Here is a 15,193-nt window from a genome sequence, read left to right as displayed (position 1 = left end):
CTGCCTTTGGCCCAGGGCGTGATCCTGGAGTCCTGAAATCGAGGCCCACATCAGGCTCCCCGCATGGAGCCTGCTTCTCTCCCTCTGCCTGTGTCTCTGCCTCTGTGTGTGTGTGTCTCTCATGAATAAATAAATCTTAAAAAAAAAAAGAACTCCCTAACAAATTTGTGAGCCTCACCATGTGCACACTTTAGCAGTTAATCCATTATGGGACATATATGCCTGTAGTAGGATCAGAACAGCTGTGGGCAACTTTTGGGGCCAGAGAAATGCTTGCTGAACACTCAAGCAGCAAACACAACTGTTCACTCTAACTCCTTGCTAGTGTTGCAGCAAATACAACTACTACTTTACAGTTGGGGGACTCCTAAGGTATTAAAACAGACTTTGTGACTAGCTGTGTGACTTTGGGCAAGTTACTTAAGTTCTCTTTGTTTCAGTTTCCTCCTGTATAAAATGGGAATATAAATAGTACTCACCTCATAGGGCTGTTACAAGGATATGTTGAGTTAATGCCTATAAAGAGCTTAAAGCCTTGCTGGCCCAGAGCAAGTGTTCAGTAGCATTCATTCTCATTATTATCATCATCATGTCAATTCCCTTCTTAAATTCCTTAGGTGGCTTCCAATGGGAAGCATTTAGAATAAAATCCGAGTTCTTCACCACAACCCTGCCTATCTCCACCTTATTTCAGGCCCACATTTTTTCCCACTTTTTAAAAGTTCACTAAGCCATCTCCCACTTCAGGGCCTTCCTGCATGCTGCTCCCCATCCCGAGAACACTCACAGAGATACCTTCTCATCCTCCAGCACACTTAGACCACCTGTCACCTGCCCAAAGAGGCCTGCACTGACTTCCCAGAGTGTCCTCCCAATATATTTCACTGCCACAGCAACCTGATGGTTTCCATCACAGCCCTCATCATGATATTTGGAGATTTGTGAATTCACTTTCTTATTGTTGCCTTTCCCTCGGGGATTCTCAAGGTGGAAGGGAACTGCTGCCCATTGATCATAGGGCTGGGCTTTGGGGATGTGTTATGACCATTAAGGGGGTAAAGACTAGTATTGTGTAGGCAGTCCCACTCCCAGAAACCAGACTAGTTCTCTGGTTTGAAAACTCCATCTACAAGAATAGACTGTGAGCTCTTGGAAAACAGGGACCTGGTGTTTCTTGTCAGTGTTGGTGCCACGAGCACCTGGGTGAGTGACTTTTAACCAGTAGGTATTTAATAAACATAAAACGAAAATGTTCCACCAACCTCATTATAATTCCAAGAACTGCCATATGAGTAGTTATCTTTATTAAACATGCCCTGGACCTTATGGCTTTTTAGGTAAAGTAGGACCTCCAGTGACTCATTTGCTGATTGAATTTCTTTCAGACTCTGCTTGAAGAAATTGTAGCTATGCTCTTTCTCACCAGGACTCCTGTGGTTTTGTTGAGCTTCTTCATGAGAGGACTAACTCATAGGTATTAAGAACTGTTTTCTAATGTTTGTATATTTGAAAATAAAGTTTTATTAACTTCCCATATTTCTGGCTATAATAGAGAAAGGAAACCAGAGTTCCTCCTTTGAGGCTAGTCAAATCTGTTTTTATTCACAGCCTCCAAAAGTAAAATAAAAGTACATGTTTGCCCCAAGGACATTTTAAAAATATGAAATTTAGCAGAGACTCATTATCCTGTTAAATTAGGCAATCCAATAGGGTAAGAACCTTGCAGAGATCTGAGAAAGAAGAATAAGGGCCAGAAACATTACCTCTGGAGCATAATAAGCTCAGGGGTAGCAATGGTGAGCACTAGAATAATGAAGCAACACTGATAATTATTGAAGCTGGGTGGCTGGTACATAGGGTGGGAGTGGGGTTGATTATATGTTCCTCACCTTTGTATATGTTGAAAAATATTCTTAACAAAAAAATTAAAACAAAAATCAGTTCAATTAATACTTAGCATAGAAAGAGCCAAAGGCAATTTTACCCAAAACCATTGAAGGTTAAGCCTCAGGGCCCCTGACTTGAATAGGCCCCTTACAAGTCCCTCCTACTGTGTGTTCACAGGTCATTTGTCTTTGTAAAAGTAAGATACTTTAACTACCATTAGTCAGGGTACTTTCTCTGTATACTGCAACTTACTTTCTCTCAGGCTTCTTTTGTGTTGGGTGGTGTTGGAGTGGCATTTTTAAAAAATGTTATGTAATTATTTAAGTAATCTCTGCACCCAACATGGGGCTTGAACTCTTGAGCCGAGATCAAGAGTCACATAGTCTACTGACTGAGCCAGCCAGGTACCCCTGTGGCTGCAGCAGTTTGAGGGTCCAGTTAAGCAGAAGTTGAGCTGAGCTATATTTGGCTTAGATCTAGTAGAATGTGTTTATGTGATTTTTTAAATGCATTTTTAAAATTTGTTTATTAGAGAGAGAGAGAGAGAGAGAGAGAGAGAGATGGGGAGGGGCAGGGGGAAAGAGAGAGAGGCAGACTCCCCTCTGAGCATGGAGCCCAATTCAGGGCTCCATCCTAGGACCCTGAGATCATGACCTAAGCCAAAATCAAGAGTCTGCAGCTTAATCGACTGAGCCACCCAGGCACCCCTATGTGATTTTTGAAAAGATTTTATTTTTAAGTAATCTCTACACCCAACATGGGGCTTGAACTTACAATCCTGAGATCAAAAGTTGCCTGCTCTACTGACTGAGCCAGCCAGGCACCCCTGTATTTATGTGATTTGCAAGCACTTCCATGTTTAGTTATTATTATCTGTCCAGGTTTAGGATTGCTTTCTAGGAATACTACTGCCCAGTGTGCTGCCTCACCTGTGTAGACATGCAAGGCCAGAGGTCATGTTTCAATAAGAATATGTTTCTAAGGCACGTGGCCCAGAAATATGTGGGTCATAGAAGAGAAAGTTTAAAATATATGAAGCCAGAGACCATCTGTGGACCGCATTTGTAAAATTGCAAAGAGAATGTTTCGTTCTTATCTGTATCGGGTCAATGTGGAAACTCTCCTGTCTGGTATATACTCTAATGGCGTTGTAGTGGCTTTCACACTGTTGATCAGCTCAGCTGACACCACTTCTCCCAGAATTTCCTTGACTATGTAGTTCCACGTTGAGATTGTTCAGAAGAGATATTTGTATGAGATCTAGAAGGTGGAAGTGAAGCAGCAGGTCAGCATGGGGTACCAGACACTGTGGCCATATATGCATGCCTGTCGATCTGTTTTTTCTGTTGATATGGGGCTATCAATGTTAACTTCCTTCCTTTGGAGATTATTTACAGATCTCATTACTTTACATTTGTATCCACCTAGTTTTTTCAACTCAAAAATTTTAAAAGATTTTGTTTATTCATGAGAGACAGACACACAGAGAGAGGCAGAGACATAGGCAGAGGGAAAAGAAGGCTCCCTGCAAGGAGCCTGATGTGGGACTCAATCCCAGGACTCCAGAATCATGACCTAAGACAAAGGCAGACGCTCAACCACTGAGCCACCCAGGTACCCCAACTCAAACAAATTTAAACATTGAATGATTGCTAACCTCAAGAAGCTATCTGAATTCAGAAACATGCTACAATATGGATGAACTTTGAGGACATCATGCTCAATGAAATAAGCCAGGCACACACACACACACACACACACACACACACAGTATAATTCCACTACTAGGAGTTTTCCAGAGTAATCAAATTCATAGAGTCAGAGAATGAAGGTCGCCAGGGGCTGAAAGGAAGTGGGGATGGGGAATTACTGCTTAATGGGTATAGAATTTCAGTTCTACTAGATGAAAAAAGGTCTGGAGATGGATAGTGGTGATTGTTGCATAATAATATGAATATAAAAAAATAATAATGTGAATATATTAACCACTACTGAACTGTACACTTAAAATGGTTAAAAATGATAAATTTTATGTTTTGTATATTTTACCACAATAAGAAAAAAGATTTTATTTTCTCTAGACAGAGGGAGCTCACATGTGTTTCCGGGGTGGGGGTGGAGGGATAGAGTGCAAGGAGGGGAGGGGCAGAGAGAATCTTAAGCAGGTTCCACACCCAGTGCAGGGCTCAACCCTGGGCTCAACCTCCTGACCCTGAGATCATGACCTGAGCTGAAATCAAGAGTCAGCCGCGTAACCAACTTAGTCACCCAGGCACCTCAAGAAAAAAAGATTTTAAAAAGAAAGCTATTCAGTATAGTGAAAGAGGCAGACAGGTAAATGGGAAAAATAGGTGGGTCCTGAGTCTGCAGGTGATAACAGGGAAAGGAATACAGAAGCAGAAAGAATCCTGGAATTCCCTTTGCTTGAGAGGGGCAGGACAACCCTGGGACTTTGCAGAGAATGGGACAGCCAGCTGGGACTGGCTAGTGGATCTAAAAGCGTTGGGGGAAGGTACTGCCTGGGGCCAGACTGTAAGCTTGGGGAATGCTTGAGTCTCAACCAATGTTGTCCTAAAGAATACAGGTCTCCTGAATAGAAGTGCATTACATTGTTACCGCTTGGTTTTGTTATTGTCATGAAACTCAAATAACTCTCCTTATTAATCTTAGAAATATTGGGCTTTTGTATCAGCTCAACTATACCTTTGGCAAATCGTCACACCCCAGGAGATACTGGATGAAAATAGCTAATCAGCTGATGATTTACTGCAACCATTTAAAGCTTAAATAGCCAAGCAAGGCAGTAATGATTAGGAAAATGAAGCTACATTATTCTTTTGTTATAAACACCAAAGGCTCTTTATCATAATCCATTTTTCCTTTCCTTTGGTGTCTGGCCGATATAGGTTATTTTCACCAGTGTTGAGTCTCAAAGGCTGAAGGGCAATGTCACTGATTTAAGACTTCAGAATGCTGCACTTAGAAAGACATATTAGAAGTTCTGTGGAATGATTTTTCAACAGTGGCATAGATAGAACTACACTCTGAGATCATCCATCCCTCCTGCTGCTCTGATACAAAACCCTCCCAGCCTCACCTCCTGGCAGGCACTGCCTTTGATAGTTGGTGACTATGTCTGGCTTTCTTGGAGAGGAGGAGACTCTCAAATTTAGGCCAGATGCAGAATAACTAACGACCACATTGTGGACCTTCTGAGCCGTAACTTTCTCTTTATGTACTGAGGAAGTTAAACCAGCTGACCTCTAAAATTCCTTCTGGCTCCCAAACACGGATTATATAACGAGATCCGGTACCATCCAGGCGCCAGGAGTGTGCTGCAGCTCCCTCTAGTGTCCGCAGGCCGAGGGGCCCGCGCCGCCGGCGGCCTTCCACTGCCTTTGCCCATCCTCTCCTCTTGCCTCCGCAGCACGTCCCCGTTTCTAAGTTACCACCTGATGACCTGATACATGATGTCCTTGCTGAATGTAAGCCCTGTAAGGGCAGGGATTTTTTCCTGTTTTGTTCACTGGTGTATCCTGGCACACTCCAGATGTTTAAATCTCATTTGCTAAACTCAAAGTGTTGAATCTTTTTTTTTTTTTTAAGATTTTATTTATGTATTCATGAGAGACGCAGAGAGAGAGGCAGAGACACAGGCAGAGGGAGAAGCAGGCTCCCTGTGGGGAGGGCGTGGTCCTGGAGTTTCGGGGTCCAGTCCCATGTCAGGCTCCCCTTGAGGAGCCTGCTTCTCCCTCTGCCTCTCTGTGTGTCTCTCATGAATAAATAAATAAAATCTTTTTTTTTTAAAGAGAGACTCTTCACCCCTGAACCCATTAAATACAGACACAGAGCACTTATCACTACTTCAAATTACAGTATACATTTATTTGTTTATTGCCTGCCGTTACTGTCATTTTGTTGACAGTATGTTACTTACTGTTAGGATGGAAACCCCATGAGGGTGGGAACTGAGTTTACCTTGTCTGCTACTATATTTTCAATGCCTAAAATGATACCTAACACACAGTAGATGCTGAATAAATATTTGTGGGGTCTGCTTGAGGTTCATCTCTCTCCCTCTGTCCCTCTCCCCACTCTCTTTCTCTCACTCTCTTTCTCAAATAAATAAACAAACAAACAAACAAATAAATAAATAAATAAATAAATAAATCTTTAAGAAAAAATTTTTGAAGGACACCTGGCTGGTTCAGTTGGTAGAGCATGTGATTCCTGATCTCAGGTCCTGATGTTAAGCCCCATATGGGGTGTAGAGCAAGCTTGCTTGCTTGCTTGCTTGCTTGCTTGCTTTCTTTTAAATAGATTTTATTTATGTGTGACAGAGTATGTGAGTGCAAGAGAGGGGGAGAGATAATCTGAGGCAGACTCCCTGCTGAGTGTGGACTGAGCCTGACATGGGGCTCAATCCCATGACCCTGAGAGCATGACCTGAGCTGAAACCTAGAGTCTCATGCTTAACTGACTGTACCACCCAGGCAACCCTAACAGGCATAGAGCTTTCTTAAAAAAAAAAAAAAAAAAAAAAGGTTAAAAAGTTTTTTATAAATCATGTGTATGTATTACTTATTCAAACCACTAAATTTGAATCATATGAACAATAAAGTGAAAAGAAGAAACAAGAAACCACAGTCTGGCGGTGCCTGGGTAGCATAGTCCCTTGGGCCTCAGACTCTTGGTTTCAGCTCAGGTCATTATCTCAGGTCATGAGATCAAGCTCTGCTGAACTCAGAGCTGGTTAGGACTCTCCTCTCCCTCTGTGCCATACCCTCCTCTCATATAAATAAGTAAATCTAAAAAAAGAAAGGAAAGAAAGAAAGAAGAAGAAAGAAAGAAGGAAGGAAGGAAGGAAGGAAGGAAGGAAGGAAGGAAGGAAGGAAGGAAGGAAGGAAGGAAGGAAGGAAAGAAACCAGTCTGACCTTCATGAAGCTGTGGATCCCTAACTGGGCCTGGCTTCCTGCACTATCTTGGTATGTGGAGAGTCAGATATTATTGCATACACTGTGGCATGCCCGTGGCCACCAAATTCTCTATTTCATATCCCATATTACATCAGAAACTCCCCAAGTCCCAGCTGCTGCGCAAATTTGAGGGCCTAGCAACTTGCACAGGTGACAGTCTTTGCAGGCTCTGTGGACTTGTAATGCTGAACCATATAATGAAGGCTGGTGGCTAAGACCCTCTGGGTTTTGTGGAATAATCTTTAATGCACCAGACAAGAAGATTGTTAACCAGCCTTATTACTGACAATTTCCTATTACCATGGTAGGCCAGGCAGATGATTTGAAGGATTATCTGGGTGCTCACAAATCCCCTGGGCCCTGACAATCTCGTTTACGAAAGAATCAAATCTGTTTATTGCTGATAATAGATGGCATGCCCTCAGGTTTGCTTGTAAGTAACATGTGCATTGCTTTTTATTTTTTCTTTTAGCAATAAGAGCCAAACTTGGATTCATCCCGCTCAACTAGGCATTTGGGACTTTATATGATCTAACTGCTCTGAGCTGTTCCTTAATCCCCATTTGCTAAACCTTTGCACCTCTGCCCATAATGGCATAACTGGCCTTGATCCAGGATGGCAAAACAGTCCATCTAATAAATTGGACTATTTATTTATAATTGTTCATATGGCTGAGATTCCCTAGTCCCTCTTGTTTTTATCTGTTGTTCTAAGATTTAAAACAAAAGGACAAAGCAAATCTTGAACTTGTTGCTATGATAAGCACAAATCCCTGAATGTTGCGAGGTCCGTTTCTTCATTCCTAGCTTATAGCTCCAGTAGCTAACACTCAGCAGGTTCTCAAAACCAGTTGTGGGATTGCCTTGTTCATAAACTAACATAATTTCACTCCTCAGATATCTAAATTTTAACAGACTACATTTGGAAACACAAAGAGAGATTAAGTCACATCTATAATTCCTTTTGATTTATAAGAAGTAAAATGCCATCTGCCAGGTTCTAAACCTGTGCATATGGTTAGTATTTAATCTTATCCATAATATCACAATGAATGTGATTATTTTTTAAAGTATCGCTGTAGAAGAAAAATTTCTAAGCATAAATTAATATCTCAGTTAGCAAGACCTGCCTGACCCTTGGTCTAGCAACCACTTCCCCATGCTGCATGCGAAGCGGTGAAATGGTGATTATACACCGGCCCAGACTCAGAGGTAACTCCGGGTATATGGCTCCTGCACAGGGCATGCTTCCCTAGGGGCATACTAGGACAAGCCTGGTGAGGAAGGCAACTGGTGGGATCCCAACTCATTCCGTCCCACTCTGATTTTCTGCCTAGTGAAACAATAAAGCTACCTACAGGATTTCCAGCATTCCAACAAGCACCCTATGGAAGGTTTTCTCATCAGTTTCCTTAAAGTTAGAAAGTTCTTTCAGAATTCCTCTGGTGAAAAGTTGAATTGTTAAATATTTATTCTCTTATTTTAAAAAATCCCGGGACACCTGGGTGGCTCAGCGGGTGAGTGTCTGCCTCCGGCTCAGGGCGTGACCCCGGGATCCAGTCCCGCATTGGGCTCCTTGCGAGGAGCCTGCTTCTCCCTCGGCCTGTGTCTCTGCCTCTCTCTCTCTCTGTGTGTCTCCCATGAATAAATAAATAAAATCTTTTAAAAAAAATCCCATTTGGTATTATATAGGTAATAATATATGTTCGCTATAAACAAATTTAAACATGAAAATAGGGGCATGGAAAGTTAACACACAAAGGTAATTGTTAATATTCTGGTATCTTCCTTATAGACATTTTCTTACACATTTTTCTGCGTAATGTGTGTATGTGTATCTCTTTTTCACTCTAAACTGACAGATATAGATACACATACTCATATATATATATTTTAAATCAAATACATATTTACATACATATGTAAGCTGTGAAAATGAGTCAGAATTTAGGAAATTAGTTTCTTTTAGTTCAAACTTTTTTACTCTGGCAAGCTTTGAAAAATATTTTTCACACCATTATTCTTTTATGAGAACACGGCTAGGAAATTTCTCCTATTGTCATGCAGTCCTAAACTTTAAGTTTGTCAGATCTAGTTTTTTCTTCTTCTTTTCCTTCTTTTATTTTTTTATTTTTTTTATTTCAAACCTTTTAATTTAACTTATTGACCCCAGTATTTTTGCCATATCCGTTGCTAGGATCAAATCATTATACTTTTCAAAAGCATTCCTTTAACCTGAGGTCAAACTAATGTGAAATATGAGAAAGTTATAAATAGACTGAAATCTAGAACAACCATAACCCTGATGTACTTTATCTAAATTTTTATAACTTTGAAGTGCACTGAATACAGAAAGAATGCAGAGCTTTTATTTTCCAGCCAGAGAAACCACATACAAAAAAAGAATAAAAAACTATCTCTTTCTCATTTCTGTAGTCAACCTCTTAATCCAAAAAAAGAAAATGGGGGAGGATTCAAGTCAATCCCACAAAAATAAACTGTTGCCATTGTTTATTGAGAAAATAATTCCTGGAGATTTTTTCCCCCAAAGAACGAAAATAAAAGATCATAAAGAAGATCTCTGGCTTGGTTTATTACCTAGAGGAAAAATTTTTTAGCATTTGTTTGTTTTATAAACACTACCAATAACAAGCTGACCCATAAAACTCCCCCCTCTGTTTTGTGTGGTGGGAAAGCAGCAGCAAGCTAAGTTTGGCCTATAGTTGGAATACGTTTTGCTGTTTTGTCCAGTTTCTTGAAGATTCCCAAGGTCCATGAACTGTGTCCTAGATGAGTAGCCCAAAGTGGGGGGTTGGGTTGGATGAATGGAGTGAGACCGACAATAGGAGGCTTTGAAATCTAGGTAGTGGAGTTTAGATTTCACCCTCATAATGGTAGACAGAGTTGGAGATTCCAATTCTTCCACCCTCTCTGCTTCCACACCCTTCCATCGGCTCAGTGTGCATAGAGTATATCCTTTACCCCTTGACTTTGAGCTTGACTACATGTGCACACTGAAGCTCTAGGCCTTAAGAGGCCCCACATGTTTCTGGTTTCCCTTTGCACTGTTGCCATCACTGTAAGAAGAACAGACCCTGACAGAGCACACCATAGTGCGGAGGAGAGCCCAGTGGAGCCAAGCTGCCACCTGCAGTGAGAAACGAAGCTGCCCCAGCCCAAATGGGCTGAACCTCAACAGACCAATCCTAAATACCTGTTTGTTATATTAAGCCTCTGAGTTTAGAGTGCGCCCTGCTATGTTGCATTATTGTGGTGATACAAATTAAAACACACTTAAAGCAAAAAAGAATAATAAATAATTTTTCTTTAAAATTACCACATTTATGGGACGCCTGGGTGGCTCAGTGGTTAAGCATCCAATTCTTAATTTCAGCTCAGGTCATTGCATCAGGGTTGTAGGATGGGGCCTGAGTTGGGTTCCACACTGGGTGAGGAGCCTGCTTGGGATTCTCTCCCTCTTCCTCTGCCCCTCACACTGCACACACACACGCACTTTCTCTTTAAAATAAATAAATAAATCTTTTTAAAAAATTCAACCTTTACTGTGTTTAGGCTGGACTGAGGTGAGGAAAAGATAGTACAGTGGTTCAGATGTTGGATGATTAGCCCATGAACAGTGTGCAGGCAGTGGATACAAGAGGAACAGGAAGACTGAGAGGATTCACAAAGGGTGAAAGAAAAGGTTGAATCAGTGGGAACAGAGGCACATTTTTGCACCTAGAAGACTCCTGGGTCTTGGCAGTAATTTTTGGAGACTTTGATCTTTGAACATGACTTTAGGAAAAATGATGAGCTCACTCTGTACCATGGTAGGTTTGAAGCAACAGTGGTATAATCGAGTGGCAATGTGGCATAGTGGAAAGAAAGCCAGCTTTGACATCCATAGAGCTGTTTGCTAATCCTGGCTTGGCTTCTTACAGAGGTGAGGTGGATATCTGTGGGTATTCAGTCTGCCCAGTGTCTTTCCTTTTGGGAACACACCTCTGCTAGTTGGTAGGGTTGTCTTCACATGACCATATTCTCTGCCACCATGATTGATCCAGATGAGGGCATGTGATCCATCAGAATCCATTTTGGGGGATGGAAATGAATGTTTAGTAAGTAAGGGATCTCCTCTTCTGATATCAGGTATAGTAAGGACACTGTAAGCCTGATAGTATCACCATCTAGGCTACTTTGGGAAGAGAGATTCCTTGAGAACACATGTAACAGAGAAGGGCAGAGATGAGAAATTCAGAAAGATGGAGAGAGAGAAAGTCCTAACAATATTGTTTGAACCCTTAGATCTAATTGAGTTACTCATTAGACCTTCCAGCTATATGTATATATTTTCTAAATTAATGTTGCTTGAGTGAGTTTTTGGCTCTTGAAACCAAGAGTCTTAATTCAGCAAGTATTCAAGAAATAGCAGGTAATGGGGAGACTGGCTGGCTCAGTCAGAGGAGCACATGACTCTTGATCTCGAGGTCGTGAGTTTGAGCCCCACATTGATGTAGAGATTACTTAAAAATAAAATCTTTAAGAAGAAGAAGAAATAGTAGCTAAATAACAGTTCAATAGAGAATTACCACTTAGACTTTGCCTAACTTCACATTCTGTGCGTTGCCCTGTAAATGGTTTGAAGCCAAATGGCAGCAGCAAAGGAATGAAGAAGTCATTGAAATAGATGTGGATTCATGGGCCTTTTTTTTTTTTTTTTGGATTCATGGGCCTTTGAAAGGAAACATGAAAAGAGTCACACTGTGAGATATGAAGACACACTACAAAGTCATAGTAATAAAAACAATGTGGTGTTGGCAGTGGAACAGATAAATAAGGGAGTGGGGGCAGGATAAAGTGCTCAAAAACAGATCCATTTACACTTGGAAATGGATATAGGAGAGTTGGTATCACAAACCTGTGGGGAAAGGATAGACTATCGGGTGGTGTTGGGGGGGAAATGGCTTACTATATACAAATATCAATAGGAAAATAATACTATATACAAAGATCAATCCTGGATAATCCAAAATCTAAATGTGAAAAGAAAAATTATAAAACCAATAGCAATAAATATCAGATAAATTTATCATCTTGAGGTTGGGAAGAACTTCTTAAATTAAGAGTACAAGCTGTAAGGGGGAAAAATGGGTGGATGGGAACCCATCAAAATGAAATGGTTCTGATCAACAGAGAAGGGAGGAGATAATAATTGTAAAGTCAAAATCCAACAAGGAAGTAATATCTAGAACAGAGGTTGGCAAACCACGGCTTACAGGCCATATCTGGCCCTGCCACATTTTTGTGTAAGTTTTACTGGAACATCGCCCTCCTTATTCACCTACACATTATCATGACTGCTGCATGCTTCAACAGCAGAGTCGAGCTGGTGCAGCAGAGAACATATGGCCTGCAGATCCTAAAATGCTTACTATCTGGGCCCTTTATAGTAAAATTTATTGACATCTTACCTAGAATATACAAGGATGTTAACAAAAAGTGTCAGGAAACCAGTAGAAGAATGGGCCAAGGATATAAAAGGGAAAATATGACGAAACGCTCAACTTCACTGTTAGTCAAAGAGATGCAAATTATGAGATTCCACTTTATACTCACAGCATAGAAAAAATTAGAAAGTCAGCATAGAAAAATTAGAAAATAACAATAGTTGACAAAGATGTATGGAAATGGAAATTATTGTGCTGTGCAGATTGGACTGTAGAATGTGCAGTGTTTGGGTGGCGCAGCAGTTTGGCGCCTGCCTTTGGCCCAGGGCGCGATCCTGGAGACCCGGGATCGAGTCCCACGTCGGGCTCCCGGTGCATGGAGCCTGCTTCTCCCTCTGCCTGTGTCTCTGCCTCTCTCTCTCTCTGTGTGTGTGACTATCATAAATAAATAAAATATATATATATATTCTAAAAAAAAAAAAAAAGAATGTGCAGTGTTCTTCAGAGTAGCCAGACTTAGTGAAATGCCCATGTGTGGAATACCCGGCAATCCCACTCCTGGGTGCAACTTTGAGAAACCTCACTCTGGTCTGTAGGAAAATGTGCACAAGGACGTCCATCTCGGCAGTTTGTGGGAGTGGGCTGTTGGAATCTGTCTGGTAATATTCAAAGGAAGGGCAATCAGGTGTCCTGGGTACAGCCTACAGGGAGGGGCCTATGCATTAGCCAATAGTGAACTAGAGATTTGTAGAGTTGCATGGATAGATCATTCTGTGGAGGAGAGAAAAACAGAACATAGTGAGACCCATAGATCAATACTACATATGTACATATGTGTGTATATATATATGTGTGTGTGTGTATATATATATAATACATATACAAAGAACTCTATGTGTTTTTTAATGATTACATGCATATGTACATATCCCAGGACACACACCAAATATTATAGGGGCTGGGGTAGAGTGGGCAGAGAAATAAGGTTTGGAAATTAAGAGAAAAATAAAAGGAGAGAGGGGCCTTACACATAAAGATGACAATAATGGAATTAGCTAAATTCTGTGTATCTGAATTACAAACGTGTGCATTCACAGCTCATCAGAGAAAGTGGCTAGCTACAAGACTGGAGTCAGATTGGGTGAGTAGATAGGACACACGATGGCTTGAGAATTCTACAGAAAGTGTCATCACTGGAGTTCTAACATGAATGAACCTTCATAGAGGTTCATAAATATTTACCTCTATTGGCTCTTCCATTGCAGTATATCCCATTTGTACCAGTAATCAATTTATTTCCTTGGAGCTCCAAATCCATCCTTCTTTGCCCTGCTATGTGATGCTGGGGCTGGACCCTGTAAACATTTGTCCTGCCACCTGTCACAAAAGGTAAATATTATCTGCAGCAGGCACTCAGGGTGGATGGGTGGGGGAAGTAGGGGAAGACACTGCAGGTGAAAAGGGTTTTTTGCCCTGCTTCCAATGTCTTTGACCTTGTTCCTATAGCACAGAAACCAGCGGTGCCAGCGGGAGATCCATGGCACACACTCCCTGAGGAAGTTTTGCTGCCGCTCCCCAGCTGGCAGCTTCCCAGGATGTTTTACTTGCGCTCCAGCAGGTGATTTTCTGGTTGCTAGCCATGGCCTGCAACACCCCAGCAAACTGGCATCCTGTCCAGTGGCCACAGTCACACCCTCCCCAATGAGTCCTTTATCTCAGTCTCAGCGAGTGTCTTTTGAGTTCTCTTTACTCTTCGTGGTTAACTCTTTTACCAACTTAATAATTCTCTGTGCTAAAGTTTCTCTGTTCAAATTACTAGCATGGATTCTGTCTCCTGACTGGATCATCTTCACCATAAAATAGCAGACAACAACACAACACAAGGCTTTCCCCACTTCTTACTCTTCACAGCTGACCCTCACGGTCTCCTTTTCCTGTCTTAATTCATCACAGTTGAACTCTCGCAAATGAAATAGAAATTCCTAAGTGCCCAAAGAGGCACCTTTTAGAGGTTTTCTCTCTTAATCACTTCTTCCAGAAAACATTCTTCTCCCTGATATCACTACATTTCAAACCATTTCTTTGAAGCCAATATAGTTCATATTCTTGCAAGAGTAAGAATATTGGAATTGGGCAAAACTACATTGAAATCTCAGCTCTGTCATTAATAAGTCACTTGATCCTGATCTTTGTGAGCCTCAATCAGCCTTCTCATCTGTAAATTGGGGACAGTAATGAAAATAACTAGTTTGCAAGAGTTTTAAAAATAAGATAATTTATGTAAAATATCAAAACCTAGAGCCTGGTAAACAGTAGATTCTCAATAAATGCTAGCTCCTATATTCTAATGGCCTTCCATCTACCCCTTAGTAGCTGTGGGTGATCCTGGATTTATGTTTCTCTTTCTTTTTAGCATTGTTCTTGGGCAATGTTACCACACATGAGGCTTTAACTACCACCTATTATTTTCTTTTAAGATTGTATTTATTTGTTCACGAGAGACACAGAGAGAGAGGCAGAGAGACACAGGCAGAGGGAGAAGCAGGCTCCCTGCGGGGAGCCCGATGCTGGACTCAAACCCGGGGCTCCGGGATCATGACCTGAGTCAAAGGCAGATGCTCAACCACTGAGCCACCCAGGCATCCCAACTACCACCTACTTATAGAGTCATGACTTTAAGACTTATAATCTCTTCCTAGACCTCTCTTCTAATCCAGAGAAGGATCTGATGTTGCCTGAGCGCCTATCATACCCAGAATACCCCTGGGTACCCCACAACATTACGCAGTTTCTCACCTGTACCTCCACATGTCCTGGCCCAAACTGACTGATCAGGGACTGGTGCTCAAGCAAGAGCTGCCACCTCTAGACAGGCCATAGCAA

Source organism: Canis lupus, chromosome 22, assembly GCF_011100685.1.
Source record: "Canis lupus familiaris isolate Mischka breed German Shepherd chromosome 22, alternate assembly UU_Cfam_GSD_1.0, whole genome shotgun sequence".
NCBI lineage: Eukaryota > Metazoa > Chordata > Mammalia > Carnivora > Canidae > Canis > Canis lupus.
The sequence above is the reverse complement of the archived record's forward strand: the minus strand, read 5'-3'. Positions refer to the sequence as shown.